At 41.4% G+C, this 17,633-nt stretch overlaps 1 pseudogene; it reads left to right on the top strand.

Moving 5' to 3' along the window:
- The first annotated feature begins 1,131 nt into the window (after nt 1–1,131).
- The window catches only part of LOC138666610 (zinc finger protein 420-like), an 81,164-nt pseudogene continuing 64,662 nt past the window's right edge, over nt 1,132–17,633 (top strand).

Genomic DNA, 17,633 nt, shown 5'->3' with positions numbered 1-17,633 from the left:
ATTTTGACGCATTTTTGACGCGTTTTTGACACGTTTTTGGTGCGTTTTTTGTGCGTTTTTTCCCAAATGCATAGAATTGCAGGAAAAACACAGAAAATCCGCAAAAATAATGAACATGCTAATTTTTTTACCGCGATGCGTTTTTTTGCGGAAAAAAACGCATCCATGTGCACATAACATGCAGAATGCATTCTAAATGATAGAATGCATAATTTATGCGTTTTTAATGAGTTTTTATAGCGTTTTTACCGCGAAAAAACGCGAAAAAAACACGAAAAAACCTGAACGTGTGCACATAGCCTCAAAATCCCCAGAGATTACGATTAACGAGTTTGGGTGTTTTGTCTGAAGGAGAGCCAACACCCCTGACAACACTTCCCCAGCTGCCTCTTGGCTAGGCTAGCGGATGGAGGTATATACTGTACGTGTCTACTGCAATGCAAATGTAGAATTCTCTAGGTAGATAGTAAAGCCTAAAAGCCAACTGCTAAGAGTTAAATATTTTGACTGCAGTGACTTTCCTTAACAGTAATATGCCTCTGATTACACCATCTGTTATTAATGTATAATATCACCCCACCACCCTTCTTCTTACAGTATACATATACAGTATATTTTAACCCCTAGTAATATCTTTCTAGGCCCAGTATACCTTTTGGCTACTTGTTATGATACCTTTATGCTTGATTTTTAATTACTTGTTTATATGTTGCTGTAATAATGTAATGTTAACTATTGTAAATATTTAGACTGTTGTTACCCTTATGTGCATCTCTGGAAGTGTTATTCTATAAGTATTGCAATTTGTTTGCTAAAATTTATACAGAAACATGATAAATCAATATAACTATATAGTAATATTATTAAATAAACAATCAATTTTATTTTTGGCAGAAGACCATATCAGAAACTCAGAGGGTCATGTGAAGTCATCAGATTTTAAAGCAGATGATCATGGGATCACACAACATACATATGAAGAAGATGCCATTATACCAGTTATACAGGCACCCCTTTGCAGCAAAGATCTGTCAACTGACACTTTTCAACAGGTTTTATATTCTGATTTGTCACAGAATGTTAAGCAAAGCAAACATCACAGGAGGGATGTTGAGCTATCATCTCATACAGTAGAAAATCAATTTTCATATTCACAATGTGAGAAAAGTTATACTGTTACATTACATCTTGCTACACATCAGAGAATTTGCACAGGGGAGAAGCCATATTCATGTTCAGAATGTGGCAAATATTTTACAAAAAATCAAGTCTTGTTAAACATAAGAGAATTCACAAAGGGGAGTGTTCAGAATGTGGAAAAGGGTTTACGAAAAAATCAAATCTTGTTGCACATCAAAGAAGTCATACAGGTGAGCAGCCATATTCATGCACTGAATGTGGAAAATGTTTCAACAGGAAATCAAATCTTTTAAGACATCAGCGAACTCACACAGGGGAGAAGCCATTTTCATGTTCAGAATGTGGGAAATGTTTTAACAACAAATCAAATCTTACTATACATCTAAGAAGTCACACAGGAGAGAGGCCATTTTCATGTTCAGAATGTGGGAAATGTTTTCACAACAAATCAAATCTTACTATACATCAGAGAAATCACACAGGAGAGAAGCCATTTTCATGTTCAGAATGTGGAATATGTTTTAACAACAAATCAAGTCTTGCTAAACATGAGAGTATTCATACAGGAGAGAAGCCATATTTATGTTCTGAGTGTGGAAAAAGTTTTTCCAGGAAATCACTTCTTATTAGACATCAGAGAACTCACACTGGCGAGAAGCCATATTTATGTTCTGAGTGTGGAAAATGTTTTTATAGGAAATCACATCTTATTATACACCAGAAAACTCACACAGGTGAGAAGCCATATTTATGTTCTGAGTGTGGAAAATGTTTTAACAGTAAATCACATCTTATTAGACATCAGAGAACTCACAGAGGTGAAAAGCCATATTCATGTTCTGAATGTGGAGAACGTTTTAACAGTAAATCGCATATTATTGAACATCAGAGAATTCATAGAGGGGAGGAGCCATTTTCATGTTCATAATGTGGGAAATGTTTTATACATTAACACAGGAGAGAAGCCATTTGTATTTTCGGAAAGCAGACTAATCATCATAAAAAAAATTTTTTAAAACACATTCACAGGAGATAAAAAAGATTGCAATATTGCAATTGGACTGAGGATGAAAGCATGATGCAGAAAGGCACATAAGTTGGAAAAATAAAGTGCAAAATCCAGTGGCTCAAAAGTGCATAAAGCAGAATATTATAGACCAGACTGGGACATAAGAAAGTGCTAAAAAAAACAGACCACTACTCTAACTCTGATACACGTTTCACGATCAAGTTTTTTCAAAGGTTTAATAATACATTTATGTGAATCTCAAAACTTGCTATCAATCATTAACCCCTTTCTGACATATGACGTACTATCCCGTCGAGGTGGGCTCGTATGACCACCGACGGGATAGTACGTCATAGCGATCGGCCGCGCTCACGGGGGGAGCGCGGCCAATCGCGGCCGGGTGTCAGCTGACTATTGCAGCTGACATCCGGCACAATGTGCCAGGAGCGGTCACGGACCGCTCCCGCCACACTAACCCCCGGCACACTGCGATCAAACATGGTCGCGGTGTGCCGGCGGTATAGGGAAGCATCGCGCAGGGAGGAGGCTCCTTGCGGGCTTCCCTGAGACCCCCACAGCAACGCGATGTGATCGCGTTGCTGCGAGGGTCTCTTACCTCCTCCTTCTCCTTGCAGGCCCGGATCCAAGATGGCTGCGGCATCCGGGTCCTGTAGGGAGGGAGGTGGCTTCACAGCGCCTGCTCAGAGCAGGCACTGTGAAGCCTGCAGCTGTGCATGTCAGATCGCTGATCTGACACACTGCACAGCAAAGTGTCAGATCAGCGATCTTGCACTATAACATGATGCCCCCCTCCCCGGGGCAATGTCATAGTGTAAAAAAAAACAATATTCACATGTGTAAAAAAAATTCCCCCCCCAAAAAAAAAAAAATATATTGTTCCTATAAATACATTTTTTTATCTAAATAAAAAAAAACAATGAAAGTACACATATTTAGTATCGCCACATCCGTAACGACCCCACCTATAAAACTGTCCCGCTAGTTAACCCCTTCAGTGAACTCGGTAAAAAAAAAAAAAAAAAACGTGGCAAAAAACAACGCTTTATTATCATACTGCCGAACAAAAAGTGGAATAACACGCAATCCAAAACACCGAAATAAATAACCATAATACCACTGAAAACGTCATCCTGTCCCGCAAAAAACGAGCCGCCATACAGCATCATCAGTGAAAAAATAAAAAAGTTATAGTCCTCAGAATAAAGCGATGCAAAAATAATTTTTTCTATAAAATAGTTTTTATCGTATAAAAGCGCCAAAACATAAAAAAATGATATAAATGAGGTATCGCTGTAATCGTACTGACCCGAAGAATAAAACTGCTTTATTAATTTTACCAAGCGCGGAACGGTATAAACGCCTGCCCCAAAAGAAATTCATGAATAGCTGGTTTTTGGTCATTCTGCCTCACAAAAATCGGAATAAAAAGCGATCAAAAATTGTCACGTGCCCGAAAATGTTACCAATAAAAACGTCAACTCATCCCGCAAAAAAACAAGACCTCACATGACTCTGTGGACCAAAATATGGAAAAATTATAGCTCTCAAAATGTGGTAACGCAAAAAATATTTTTTGCAATAAAAAGCGTCTTTCAGTGTGTGACGGCTGCCAATCATAAAAATCTGCTAAATAACCCACTATAAAAGTAAATCAAACCCCCCTTCATCACCCGCTTATTTAGGGAAAAATTAAAAAAAAATTTAAAATGTATTTATTTCCATTTTCCCATTAGGGTTGGGGTTAAAGTTAGGGTTAGGGTTGGGGCTAACGTTAGGGTTAGGGTTGGGGCTAAAGTTAGGGTTAGGGTTTGGATTACATTTACGGTTGGGAATAGGGTTGGGATTAGGGTTAGGGGTGAGCTTGGATTAGGGTTTCAGTTATAATTGGGGGGTTTCCACTGTTTAGGCACATCAGGGGCTCTCCAAACGCGACATGGCGTCCGATCTCAATTCCAGCTAATTCTGCGTTGAAAAAGTAAAACAGTGCTCCTTCCCTTCCGAGCTCTCCCATGTGCCCACACAGGGGTTTACCCCAACATATGGGGTATCAGCGTACTCAGGACACATTGGACAACAACTTGGGAAAATACAAAACTGGGGGCTAAAAAATAATTTTTTTGGAAAAAAAAAGATTTTTATTTTCAAGGCTCTGCCTTATAAACTGTAGTGAAACACTTGGGGGTTCAAAGCTCTCACAACACACCTAGATGTGTTCCTTAGGGGGTCTACTTTCCAAAATAGTGTCACTTGTGGGGGGTTTCAATGTTTAGGCACATCAGTGGCTCTCTAAACGCAACATGGCGTCCCATCTCAATTCCAGTCAATTTTGCATTGAAAAGTCAAATGGCGCTCCTTCCCTTCCGAGCTCTGCCATGTGCCCAAACAGTGGTTTACCCCCACATATAGGGTATCAGCGTACTCAGGTCAAATTATACAACAACTTTTGGGGTCCAATTTCTTCTCTTACCCTTGGGAAAATAAAAGATTAGGGGCGAAAATATCATTTTTGTGAAAAAAAATTTTTTTTTTTATTTTCACGACTCTGCATTGTAAACTTCTGTGAAGCACTTGGGCATTCAAAGTTCTCACCACACATCTAGATAAGTTCCATGGGGGGTCTAGTGTCCAATATGAGGTCACTTGTGGTGGGTTACTATTGTTTAGGTACATCAGGGGCTCTGCAAACGCAACATAACGCCCACAGACCATTATATCAAAGTCTGCATTCCAAAACAGCGCTCCTTCCCTTCCAAGCTCTGCTGTGTGCTCAAACAGTGGTCCCCCCACACATGAGGTACCAGCATACTCAGGACAAATTGAACAACAACTTTTGGGGTCCAATTTCTCTTGTTACCCTTGTGAAAATGAAAACTTGGGGGCTAAAAAATCTTTTTTGTGGAAAAAAAAATCTTTTTTATTTTCACGACTGCATTATAAACTTCTGTGAAGCACTTGGGCATTCAAAGTTCTCACCACACATCTAGATAAGTTCCATGGGGGTGTAGTTTCCAATATGGGGTCACTTGTGAGGAGGTTTTACTGTTTAGGTACATCTGGGGCTCTGCAAACGCAACATAACGCCCACAGACCATTCTATCAAAGTCTGCATTCCAAAACGGCGCTCTGCCGTGCGCCCAAACAGTGGTCCCCCACACATTGGGTACCAGCATACGCAGGACAAATTGGACAACAAATTTTGGGGTCCTATTTCTCTTGTTACCCTTGTGAAAATAAAAACTTGGGGGCTTAAAAATCTTTTTTGTGGAAAAAAAATATTTTTTATTTTCACAACTCAGCATTATAAAGTTCTGTGAAGCTCTTGGGCATTGAAAGTTCTCACCACACAACTAGATAAGTTCCTTGGGGGGTCTAGTTTCCAAAATGGGGTCACTTGTGGGGGGTTTCTACTGTTTAGGTACATCAGGGGCTCTGCAAACGCAATATATCGCCCGCAGACCATTCTATCAAAGTCTGCATTCCAAAACGGCGCTCTTTCCCTTCCGAGCTCTGCCATGCGCCCAAACAGTGGTCCCCTCCACATATGGGGTATCAGCCTACTCAGCATAAATTGCACAAAAAATTTTGGGGTCCAATTTCTCCTGTTACCCTTGAAAAAGTAAAAATTTGGAGTTGAAAAGATCATTTTTGTGGAAAAAATATGATTTTTTTATTTTCGTGGCTCTACATTATAAGCTTCTGTGAAGCAGTTGGGGGTTTATAGTGCTCACCTCACATCTAGATATGCTCTTTGGGGGGTCTAGGTTTCAAAATGGGGTCACTTGTGGGGGGTTTCTACTGTTTAGGTACATCAGGAGCTCTGCAAATGCAACATGACGCCCGCAGACCATCCCATCAAAGTTTGCATTCCAAGCGGCGCTCCTTCCCTTCCGAGCCCCGATGGGTGCCCAAACAGTGCCCCCCCACATATGGGATGTCAGCATACTCAGGACAAACTGGTCAACAGATTGTGGGGTCCAATGTCTCCTGCTACCCTTGAGAAAATAAAAAAATTGAAGGCTAAAAAATCATTTTTGAGGGAAAAAAAAAGGATTTTATTATTTTCACAGCTCAACTTCATAAATTGCTGTGAAGCACTTGGGGGTTTAAAGTGCTCTCCACACATCTAGATAAGTTCCTTAAGGGGTCTAGTTTCCAAAATGGGGTCACTTGTGGGGGAGTTTCTACTGTTTAGGCACATCCGGGGCTCTCCAAACGCGACATGGCGTCCGATCTCAATTCCAGCCAATTCTACATTGAAAAAGTAAAACGGCACTCCTCTTCCAAGCTCAGCGGTGCGCCCAAACAGTGGTTTACCCCCACATATGGGGTATCGAAGTACTCAGGAGAAATTGAACAACAACTTTTGTGGTCTAATTTCTCCTGTCACCCTTGAGAAAATGAAAATTTGGGGGCAAAAAATCATTTTTGTAGAAAAAATGCGATTTTTTATTTTCATGGCTCTACGTTATAAACTTCCGTGAAGCACCTGGGGGTTTAAAGTGCTCACCACACATCTAGATAAGTTCCTTAAGGGGTCTAGTTTCCCAAAATTGTGTCACTTGTGGGGGATTTCCACTGTTTAGGCACATCAGGGGCCCTACAAATGCGACATGGCGTCCGATCTCAATTCCAGCCAATTCTACATTGAAAAAGTAAAACGTCACTCCTTCTCTTCCAAGCTCAGCGGTGCGCCCAAACAGTGGTTTACCCCAACATATGGGGTATTGACGTACTTAGGAGAAATTGCTCAACAACTTTTGTGGTCTAATTTCTCCTGTTACCCTTGTGAAAATAAAAATTTGGGGGCAAAAAGATCATTTTTGTAGAAAAAATGTGATTTTTTTTATTTTCATGGCTCTACGTTATAAACTTCTGTGAAGCACCTGGGGGTTTAAAGTGCTCACCACACATCTAGATAAGTTCCTTAAGGGGTCTAGTTTCCAAAATGGTGTCACTTGTGGGGGGTTTCCACTGTTTAGGCACATCAGGGGCTCTGCAAACGCAATGTGATGCCTGCAGACCAATCCATCTAAATCTGCATTCCAAATGATGCTCCTTCTCTTCCGAGCTCTGCCATGCGCTCAAACGGTGGTTCCCCACCACATATCGGGTATCAGCGTACTCAGGACAAATTGGACAACATTTAGGGTCCAATTTCTCCTGTTATCCTTGGAAAAACACAAAACTGCGGGCTAAAAAATAACTTTGGGGGGAATTTTTTTTTAAAATTATTTTCACGGCTCTGCGTTATAAACTGTAGTGAAACACTTGGGGGGTTCAAAGTTCTCACAACACATCTAGATACGTTCCTTGGGGGGTCTAGTTTCCAATATGGGGTCACTTGTGGGGGGTTTCTACTGTTGAGGTACATTAGGGGCTCTGCAAACGCAATGTGACGCCTGCAGACCAATCCATCTAAGTCTGCATTCCAAATGATGCTCCTTCCCTTCCGAGCTCTGCCATGCGCTCTAATGGTGGTTCCCCCCACATATCGGGTATCAGCGTACTCAGAACAAATTGGACAACAACATTTAGGGTCCAATTTCTCCTGTTACCCTTGGAAAAATACAAAACTGGGGGCTAAAAAATAATTTTTGTGGAAAATTTTTTTAATTTTTTTTAAAGGCTCTGTGTTATAAACTGTAGTGAAACACTTGGGGGTTCAAAGCTCTCACAACAGATCTAGATGAGTTCCTTAAGGGGTCTACTTTCCAAAATGGTGGCCACTTTATACAAATGCACACCACATACAAATAAAGTAACAATAATAGTGGTCAGAAAAAAACAGGCACCTATAGCCATGAAAGAGACCACTAACCACAATAGTAAAAAGCAGCGTGATGTCTGAAGAGGTATCTATAGCAAGTACCAGACATAAGGCCCATAATACGGCCGGGACACCTTAAAATTACCCACATGAGAAGGGAGAGGAGGAGGAACCTGCTTTTTACTATTGTGGTTAGTGGTCTCTTTCATGGCTATAGGTGCCTGTTTTTTCTGATCACGGCAGCGTCTTTTGTCTTGGCGCATATTTTTGGCCAATATATGGTTGGTGTGTCTGATAGGGTTCTAAACTTTTCAGGGGTATCTTCAGTCCCATGAGCCAGAGGGTTGGCATCATTTCTATAAGTAGGAGTGTGCAGGTTTAAGCTATATGTATGTATACATTATGTATTCTGTATGTATACGGACCAGGCTTCTTATGTATTATTGTTTTTAATTATGTTTTATGTCTTTTTTTTAAGTTATTGTCTGGTAATAAAATTCCTGTTTTTCTATATGTTTGATTATTGTTACTTTATTTGTATGTGGTGTGCATTTGTATAAAGTGGCCTCTTTTTTCTTAGTTTAGCTTCATTGTTTTGGTCGCTTTTTTGCACCCCGAGTTTAGTTATTATTTTATTGTATTGGTAGTGCGCTCTTTCTTCTATTTTTGCCTACTTTCCAAAATGGTGTCACTTGTGGGGGGTTTCTACTGTTTAGGTACATTAGGAGCTCTGCAAACACAATGTGATGCCTGCAGACCATTCCATCTAAGTCTGCATTCCAAATGACGTTCCTTCCCTTCTGAGCCCTCCCATGCGCCCAAACGGTGGTTCCCCCCACCGGGTCCAATTGCGGTCCAATTTCTCCTGTTGCCCTTGGGAAAATACAAAACTGAGGTCTAAAATATAATTTTTGTGGGAAAAAATTTTTGTTTTATTTTTACGCCTCTGCATTATAAACTTCTGTGAAGCCCTTGGTGGGTCAAAGTGCTGACCACACATCCAGATAAGTTCCTTAGGGGGTCTACTTTCTAAAACGGTGTCACTTGTGGGGGGTTTCAATGTTTAGGCACATCAGTGGCTCTCCAAATGCAACATGGCGCCCCATCTCAATTCCTGTCAACTTTGCATTGATAAGTCAAACGGCGCTCCTTCCCTTCCGAGCTCTCCCATGTGCCCAAACAGTGGTTTACCCCCACATATAGGGTATCGGCGTACTCAGGACAAATTGTACAACAACTTTTGTGGTCCAATTTCTTCTCTTACCCTTGGGAAAATAAAAAAATTGGGGGCAAAAAGATAATTTTTGTGAAAAATATGATTTTTTATTTTTACGGTTCTGCATTATAAACTTCTGTGAAGCACTTGGTGCGTCAAAGTGCTCACCACACCTCTAGATAAGTTCCTTAGGGGGTCTACTTTCCAAAATGGTGTCACTTGTGGGGGGTTTCAATGTTTAGGCACATCAGTGGCTCTCCAAACGCAACATGGCGTCCCATCTCAATTCCTTTCAATTTTGCATTGAAAAGTCAAATTGACCTCCTTCGCTTCCGAGCTCTGTTATGCGCCCAAACAGTGGTTTACCCCCACATATGGGGTATCGGCGTACTCAGGACAAATTGTACAACAACTTTTGGGGTCCATTTTCTCCTGTTACCCTTGGTAAAATAAAACAAATTGGAGCTGAAGTAAATTTTTTGTGAAAAAAAGTTAAATGTTCATTTTTATTTAAACATTCCAAAAATTTCTGTGAAACACCTGAAGGGTTAATAAACTTCTTGAATGTGGTTTTGAGCACCTTGAGGGGTGCAGTTTTTAGAATGGTGTCACACTTGGGTATTTTCTATTATATAGACCCCTCAAAATGACTTCAAATGAGATGTGGTCCCTAAAAAAAAATGGTGTTGTAAAAATGAGAAATTGCTGGTCAACTCTTATAACTCCCTAACAAAAAAAAATTTGGTTCCAAAATTGTGCTGATGTAAAGTAGACATGTGGGAAATGTTACTTATTAAGTATTTTGTGTGACATACCTCTGTGATTTAATTGCATAAAAATTCAAAGTTGGAAAATTGCGAAATTTTCAAAATTTTTGCCAAATTTCCGTTTTTTTTTCACAAATAAACGCAGGTAATATCAAAGAAATTTTACCACTATCATGAAGTGCAATATGTCACGAGAAAACAATGTCAGAATCACCAGGATCCGTTGAAGCGTTCCAGAGTTATAACCTCATAAAGGGACAGTGGTCAGAATTGTAAAAATTGTCCTGGTCATTGACGTGCAAACCACCCTTGGGGGTAAAGGGGTTAATATTATGGATATTTATCCTTTAACTTTTGCCCTTTATGATTACCTGATGTAACCTCTATAATGTTTATATATCCATGTCTTCCAGCTGTTTTGTCGCCTTAGTGCTTCCTCACTGTACCTGTTCGAAAAAAAACATTGTTTTGCACTTTGCCAATAACGATTTATAATATATTTAATACGGCTATATCTCTTGTGAATAGGTTTTACTTGATATTATAGCTTCCTTTTTATATTAACTGTTGCGAGTATAGTGTGAGTTCCCCATCACTTTTTGTCCTGGCTGTAATAGGTTGCAAGCCAAGCAACATCCTGATGTGGATCATTCTGCCACCCATCTTGAGGATAACCTATGCTTCAAGCCTCCATCATCCTTCACTGAGCCAATGGCAGGGAGTACATCTGACCAAACTGTGGCCAATGACTGAGGTGAGACAGATTGCAAAGATTTTAGGGAAGCCCAACTCACAGACCCCGCCTTAGAGCTTGCCCGCAGTATGGCCCCTCGACCTGGGGAAAGAAATCAGGGGGAGGTGTATAGATGGGACAATGGACTGTTATATCTTGAAAAGCCTGCATAATGTCTAGAAAAACCTGTGTCCATCAGCTCGTGGTGCCCCAGCAATATCGACCCCAACTTCTGGGCTTGGCCCATGACGTCTCTGCCGTTGGGCACATTGGGTTCAGAAAGATGTGGTCCCGACTGATCCGTAGTTTCTTTTGGCCAAGGGTAGCTCAAGGGATGTGTAAATACTGAGCCTCTTACCCTGAGTGTCAACGGATGGAGGGACCACCCTGTTGTGCCCCGCTCCAATCCATGCCCATGATAGGTGGAACTATTCCAGAGGGTTGCCATGGATTTAGTGGGGCCCCTTAGCTTTTCCCAGCCTCAAGAGGTTCATCCTCACCCTGGTTAACTTTGCCATCCGCTACATGGAGACTGTTGCCCTGTCATCCATAGAAACGGAGCATTTAGCTCAAGCTGTACTGGACATTTTTAATCGAGTAGGGTTTCAACAGGAGATATTGACTGATCAGGAGACCCAGTTCCGAAACGAGCTGATTCAGACTCTCTGGGAGAAGCAAAATGTTCACACCATGCGTACCACCCCGAAACTAATGGGTTGTGTGAACATTTCAATAGAATACTCAAGCAGCTCATTAGTCGGAATGTGAAGTCCTAGTGGAGAGACTTGGAGAAAAACCTGCAGTTGCTCCTGTTATCCTACTGGAAAGTGCCACAGGATTCTACCGTGTTCTCTCCTTTTGAATTGCTGTATGGCCGAAAAGTACGAGGGCCGTTGGAGCTAGTAAGAGAGAATTGGGAGGTCACCTTTCCCATAAAAGAGGTTCCCATTCTGGAGTATGTCCAAAAGTATAGGGAGAAAATGAGGTACCCATGGGAATTTAGGAGTAGCTAAAATAAGGCAACAGTGTTACAACGTTGCTGCCAGATTCCGAGAATTTACCTGTAGACAGAAGGTTCTAGTACTAGTACCAGTACGCAAAAACAGGCAGCAATCCATGTGGGCAGGTCCATTCATCATCACCAGGAAATACGAGGAGACTGACTACACTGTGTCCTTGGATCAAGCAGGTGTTTGTGAACAGACCTATCATGTTAACAAGCTAAAAGCTTATGAGGAAAGGGAAGTTACCAACTTAGCAGTTTATTGTCCCCCTTTAGATGACCCAGATATGGACCAGATCCCGGACATATTGGTAGAATCTCAAAGAGGAATGGGGGTAACAGATGTCCCATTGGGGTAGTGGCTTGGTCCATCACAGAAGTAGCAGTTAACAAAACTGCTTGGAACATATGGCTCCCTGTTCATGATGAAGGCTGAGGTGCATGACATGTTGAATATGGGGGTCACAGTTCCTTCCCATAGCCCATGGGCAGCCAGTGAAATGTTGGTGCCCAAGAAAGATTACTCGCTTCTGTGTGGCCTATAGGCGACTCAATGAGGTCACCATTACAGACACGGTTCATATCTATATCAGTAACCACCGATCCACCAAACCGCTGCACGACCAGCTCTACCCTAACCTACTGTATCCTCACCCATCCCTTGTAGATTGTGAGCCCTCACGGGTAGGGTCCTCTCTCCTCCTGTACCAGTTGTGACTTGTATTGTTTAAGATTATTGTACTTGTTTTTACTATGTATACTCCTTCTCACATGTAAAGCGCAATGGAATAAATGGCGCTATAATAATAAATAATAATAATATCTGCCATTGATTTGATCAAGGTGTACTGGAAGATCCCACTCACAAAATAGGCTCCAGAGAAGTCTGCATTCATCAGCCTGTATGAATTTACCAGCATGCCATTTGGCATGAAGACCGCTCAGGCTACCTTCCAAAGGATCGGTTACTAGAGGAATGTCAGGGGTATGCACAGGCCTACCTGGATGACATCGCTATCTTCAGCGATATATGGGAAAGCATCTTCAGCACGTGTCCCAAGTGCTGCAGAGGGTAGCAAAAGCTCAGCTTACCATCCGACCCGACAAGTGCCAGATGGGTATAGCCAAGGTACTATACATAGGTCATCGGGTGTGTAGTGCGTACATTTGTTCCGAACCTGCAAAAGTAGAAGTCATCTCCCAGTGGCCTCGCTCAGCAAACCAAAAACAAGTCCACGCATTGATTTCACAATATGTTGATTACATAATGTACTGTGCCATGTCATTTGTTGACTTGCAAACATTGAAGAATAAGCTATAAATAAACAAACAATGCAAGTTAACCTAATTCACATCTTTCTCTTGACATCCGGATGCTGGCTCGAAGGACAGTTGTGAGCTATAAAAGGAGACTTTTTCCTCTGTTCTAAGTGGCTCTACAGGATGTCAGCTTAGGGGACCATGGCCCTAGCTGAAAAAAACACAGAACTGCTTCACTGACCATCACTGAACCCTCAGAGATGTCTTGAAGATTCCAGGTTGGGGCAATCAGGTCACCTGGCTGCATACCTCACTGCCCTCGGTTAGCTTTCTAAGCTTGTTGTTGCCTCCTCTCTATGGGGGCCTGCCAAAAATGGTGGGGGTAGTCAGCCCTTGGAGCAGTTTTAATCTCGGCGAGTCAGCCGAAGGGTGAGACTCTGTAACTTGCACCATCTTGGGTATTATCTGGGACTATTGAATACTATTGTTTGTTGGTGGTTGAATAAATTATTGCCACACTGTTTTACCCTCACACTGTGTTGTCTGAGTCGTGTTCTGCCCAAGGGAAGAGAGAACAGGAGTTCAGTGGTATGAGCCCTGGTGCATGCATTTTTTCTAAAGACAGCTGGGCCAGCGGACGAGAGCACCCCCTAACCCTGTGTCTACCCAGAGATGTATGGGATTTTTCCCAATTGATGATCCCCCTATTGTCTGGATATGCCTGATTATCACTTCTAATGAGGTCTTCATAAGCTAATCGTTCAGGTATGAGAAGATGACTATATCTCTCTGAGACCTAATCCCAAAAAGTTATGTTTTTTAAAGCCATTGCTTCTTCACTTTTGGAATAGCAAACCTGTTGCCACAGTGGTATGTAGAACTTTGGGCACCACAGTATACAGTATATATTTTAATCAGTTTTTTAACTTTTTAAAAATTACAAAAAAGTTAATTTCCTGAAATCCAAGGTTCCACGTGAATTTAATCAATCTTTGATTCGCAAAGATCGGCACAATAAAAAAAAAAAGCCGGCGCCATTTCACATATGTTGCACACTCAGTGAGCTGTCTAATGGCTTCAGGATAGGATTCCCCATGATGCCCTGCAACATTCTGAGCTCATGGTGTAGCACAGCCAAAACGGGAAAATCTACACAAATTTGACCCTCCACAGATTGATCCCCTCATCTCTGTTCCTAATTCCTGAGATCATTCCATATTATCAAGTTTGCCTCCATCATTAGCGTAACAGCAGTGTGTCATGCCAAGGTCTCTGATCATATTGCTGGTATCTGACATTATCTTGTCTTATATTCATGTGGTAAGAAGACAGAAGGTGCAGCAAATAACCCACTGCTACCTGAGAAACCTGACTCCACTCCGTACACCTCGTACACTCGTGGCTCCGCTCCCTACACCTCGTACATACGCAGCAATACGCTATACACATTGTACATACAGCTCTGCTCCACACATATCTCCTCTCCATATACACACGGCTCTGCTCTGTTCAAATCATACCAGGGGAGGAGTCCTGAGGAGAGAATTTGCATATTGCCAGTGCATTCTGGGATAAGTGAAGAGTCTCCGCAAGCTCAAAGAACACTTGATTTTGGCTATTGCAGCTGAAAGGACGACATCGGTAAACTGCGCGCCTATCAGTGCGTGAATTTTGGCACATTTTACACACTTTGATATCTGTTTCGAAGTAAGAACAAGGAAGAGGCCAGGAGCCATTTGGTGAGCTTCATTTCTTGCTACATGTTCACAGAGTTACAAGTGGAAAAACCAAAGTTCTCTAGAAGAGAGGTTAGCTACATTGAAAATCATTAAGGAAGGTGAAAAGTTCATAGAGCAGAATTATCTCTTCATGTTACAAAAAGAAGAAATTCGAAGTGCACCTGAAGAAACAGAGTAGTGGAAGCATGTGACACAGAGAAGCAGGAGGATCGGGAGGCAGTCTGCACCCATACTGCTCAGGAACCAGCACCAGGCTCTCACGCAGGAGGACGAAGAAGAAATACATCAAGATAAGACTTTACCCACGAAGAAGAACATTGTAAGCATTCAGAGTCCTGCTGCATGGAGAAAAAAAAATGTGAAGAAACGGAGAGTTTTGGTCATGGGGGATTCCCTGTTGAGAGGAACAGAGTCCGCTATCTGCAGACCGGATATAACCTCAAGAGAAATGTGCTGTCTTCCAGGTGCACAAATTAAAGATGTGTCTGATATCAAGCCTCTTCAGACCTACAGACAACCACCCATTCCTGCTATTACATATGGGGACAAATGACACCGCAAGAAAGGACCTTGAAACCATCTGTAGTGACTTTGAAAACTTAGGTAAGAAAGTGAAAGAACTGGGAGTAAAGGTGGTCTTCTCTTCCATCCTCCCAGTGGATGGCCATGGAACAAGGAGGTGGAATAAGATTCTGCAGGTGAATAACTGGCTACGTCGATGGTGCTGTCAGCAAGGATTTGGATTTCTGGATCATGGAGTGAATTACCTAGACGATGAACTGCTTGCTAGAGATGGGGTGCACCTTACGAAGACTGGAAAACATGTATTTGGAAATTGACTTGCTACACTCATCAGAAGAGCTTTAAACTAGAACAATGTGGGAAGGGAAGCAAAAGGCCAGAAAAAGCCATACACCTGACAAATACTATTGACAACTCTGCTATTGAAATGTTTCTATACAAATACACAAAGCATGGGCAACAAACAAGGAGAATTGGAACTACTAACACAGTAAAAGAAATATGATGTCATTGGAATCACGGAATCTTGGTGGGACAATACACATGACAGGAATACAAGGCTAGAACACAACTTATTTGCAAGAAAAAGACTTAATAAACAAGGAGGAGGTGTCGCATTGTATGTTAAAAAAGTGTATATCTGCACCGAGATTGAAGCTTCAGAGACTGGGACTTCTGTGGAAACTGTTTGGGTAAGAATACAAGGAGAGAACAATGGAAAGGACACCATTGTAGGCATTTACTACAGGCCGCCTGTGGAAGCTGAAGATATGGATGAATTCTTTATGCATCAAATGGCCAAGTTCTCAAAAAAATATGACATAGTGGTAATGGGAGATTTCAACTATCCAGACATTTGTTGGGAATCTCTCTCAGGCAAAACTAACAGGTCAAGCAAATTCTTATCCTCTCTTGCTGACAACGTTATCTTCCAAAAGGTAGGGGAGAAAACAAGGGGATCTGCTACCTTGGATCTAATCCTTATAAACAGTGAGGAAATGGTTGAGGAGGTAAGAGTGGCTGGGACACTAGGAGGTAGCAACCATGCTATTTTAGAATTTTGGATAACTAGAGGAGGAAGACCTGTCAAGACTCAGACTTTAAGGTTAGATTTCAGAAAGGCAGATTTTAAGGGACTCAGAAAGAGAGTGGGAGGGATCCAATGGCTGGATATCCTTAAGGAAAAAAATGTACAGGAAGGATAAGAAATCTTGAAAAATGAGATTCTCAAAGCACAATCGTTAACAATTTCAAAAAGAGGGAAGAATACGAAGCATTTACGGAAAGCAAGATGGATGAACACAGAACTTGAACACATGCTAAACAGGAAGAAAGACATTTTTATCAAATGGAAAGAGGGAGGCATATCTAAATAAGAATATAATGCTGTCTATAGAACCTGCAGGGCACGAATCAGATTACCTAAAGCTGACAATGAACTAAGGCTTGCAAGAGACGTCAAAAGCAATAAAAAAGGATTTGGGGGATATGTCAAAAGTAAAAGAAAAGTCAAAGATGCTATAGGATTTTTACAGGATGAAAATGATGAAATGGTAAGAAAGGATGTTGAGAAGGCCGAACTTTTAAGTTCCTATTTTGCATCTGTTTTCTCTCTGAAAGGAAATGTAACATCTACTGATCTTCACTGTCCTATTGAAGGAGTAGAAGAATCCAGGATAGCTATAAACAGAAAGATATTGAGGAAACACTTAGCTAAAATAAATGAATTCAAGTCTCCAGGTCCAGATGAATTACACCCCAGAGTACTGAAGGAGATAGCAGAATAAATTTTTGAACCGCTCTCCATAATCTTTGAAAATTCTTGGAGAAAAGGAGAAGTCCCAGAAGACTGGAGAAGAGCACATGTTGTTCCTATCTTCAAAAAGGGGAAGAATGTGGACCCAGGGAACTATAGGCCGGTGAGTCTGACTTCTATACCAGGAAAGATCTTTGAACAAATTATTAAACAACATGTATGTAAGTACCTGGATAAGAATGAAATGATTAACCAGAGTCCGCATGGGTTTGTAACTAATAAGTCATGTCAGACTAACTTAATTTCCTTCTATGACAGAATCACTGACTGGGTGGATCAGGGAAATGCTGTAGATATAGTATATCTTGACTTCAGCAAAGCATTTGACAAAGTATCGCACACCATCCTTATTGAAAAAATGACTAAGTATGGAATGTACAAGGCAACTGTTAGGTGGATTCATAACTGTCTTAGTGATCGGACCGAAAGAGTAGTCATAAATCGCTGCACATCCAGTTGGAAGAATGTCTAAGTGGGGTACCACAGGGCTCTGTCCTGGGCCCTGTACTGTCCAACATCTTTATAAATAATTTAGATGAAGGAATTGAGGGTACACTGATTAAATTTGCGGATGACACAAAGCTAGGAGGGAAGAGAAAGAGGATTCAAAAAGATATAAACAAACTGGAGCAGTGGGCAG

This window comes from Ranitomeya imitator, chromosome 2 (genome assembly GCF_032444005.1).
Source record: "Ranitomeya imitator isolate aRanImi1 chromosome 2, aRanImi1.pri, whole genome shotgun sequence".
NCBI classification, from domain to species: Eukaryota; Metazoa; Chordata; class Amphibia; order Anura; family Dendrobatidae; genus Ranitomeya; species Ranitomeya imitator.
The sequence above is the reverse complement of the archived record's forward strand: the minus strand, read 5'-3'. Positions and strand labels throughout refer to the sequence as shown.